The sequence below is a fragment of the Pygoscelis adeliae genome, unplaced genomic scaffold (assembly GCF_000699105.1).
Source record: "Pygoscelis adeliae isolate BGI_AS28 unplaced genomic scaffold, ASM69910v1 Scaffold273, whole genome shotgun sequence".
NCBI lineage: Eukaryota > Metazoa > Chordata > Aves > Sphenisciformes > Spheniscidae > Pygoscelis > Pygoscelis adeliae.
The window spans coordinates 118,146-119,823 of record NW_008824416.1 but is presented as its reverse complement, the minus strand read 5'-3'; positions in this window follow the sequence as shown (position 1 = coordinate 119,823).

Sequence of the window (1,678 nt, the reverse complement as noted above, 5' to 3'; positions counted from 1 at the left end):
TGCCCAGGGAAGTGGTGGAGTCACCATCCCTGGAAGTATTTAAAAGACGGGTAGATGAGGCGCTTAGGGACATGGTTTAGTGGGCATGGTGGTGTTGGGTTGACGGTTGGACTCGATGATCTTAGAGGTCTTTTCCAACCTTAATGATTCTATGATCTCCCTGCACCCCAGGCTGCCTCACCCTGACCCGCCTGGCGAGGGTCTGGGAAGCTGGGGTTCCAGCTCTCGCTGTGATACTCTCGAACCTGTAAAGCCGATTCCCGACTCTGCGGGGCTGCAATCTGGGAACTGGGAATCCACCAGCCACCTGGTTTTCCAACCTTAATGATTCTATGATCTCCCTGCACCCCAGGCTGCCTCACCCTGACCCGCCTGGCGAGGGTCTGGGAAGCTGGGGTTCCAGCTCTCGCTGTGATACTCTCGAACCTGTAAAGCCGATTCCCGACTCTGCGGGGCTGCAATCTGGGAACTGGGAATCCACCAGCCACCTGGGCCATTTTCTCCACCAAAGATTAAAACCCCCCCCTTTCCTTTTCCTTTTTCTTCCTGGACTGTTCGGAAATCAATTTTTTTTTCTTTTTTTTTCTCCAGCAGAGAACTGGCACGAAAACATTCAAGCTCAACTTTTCCCTCTGCGATGGTCTAGGATCATCCCCCTCCATTGCCAAAGGATGTGGGGACGGGGGTCACGTCTCTCTCGGCCCCGCTGTGGGCTGTAAGCCCTCCCTTCGCCTGCCTCTGGCCTCTCCGGCACCATCTTGTGCTGCCCAATGCTCCCGTGCAGCCGAGACCTGGTACAGGCTGCCCCTGTACCCCGCTTCGTGCCTCATGGGCCTGGACCAAACGCTCATGGGCCCCGAAACCCCTGTGCCTGCAGGGAGAGGGAGGTAGGAGGAGGGATGTTTCCAGTAAGCCCCAAATGGCAACTGGTCTCACTGGTTTGGTGCTGGAGCTGGCCAGCCCTGGCCTGGGTTCAATGTGGCCTCCAGGAGAGGGAAAACCCCACCTCAATCTCAAGAGTCTTTATTCAACGCGGAATCATAAAATAGCTCTTTACACACTTCTTTTTTTTTTTTTTTTTTTTTTTTTTTTAAATACACATTGTTTACACTCGGCAAAGTTTCAAAGCAACAACATCAAAGTGCGTCTACAGGTGATAGTACCAACCAAAGTGCTAAAAACACGGTCCGGCCACCGGCCGCCCCATCGCCCGCTCCCCCCGGCCGGTGTTGGACCCTGCTGCCGACAAAACCACCCGGAGCCTCCCCCTGACACCTCCCCACCTCCGGCTGCGCCCCAACCTCAGCTGCGCCCCCATCCCCGCCCCTCCTCCAGGGCAGCATCCTCCGGCAGATTTAGCATCGAGGACCTGGTTTAGTATCAAGGGACCGCGGGGCCGGGGGTGGGGGGGGAAAGGGACGTTTGGTTCTCCAGACACTGGCACATTGCTGCGAAGGACTAAAATATACCTAAATTTATATAGATTTAAAAAAATAACTTAGGAGGCAAACTCGCTACCTTTCGGGAGGGGGGAGGTCGCTGTACAGGGCCCCTCGGAAATCGCTCACAGGGGTTGAGCTTGCGCCGGAGCAAACGCCGCCGTGAAGTTCTTTAGGGAAACCATTGCGACTCCTATATATATATATATATTACTCTCCCCGCGGGGAGCGCGTCCTCT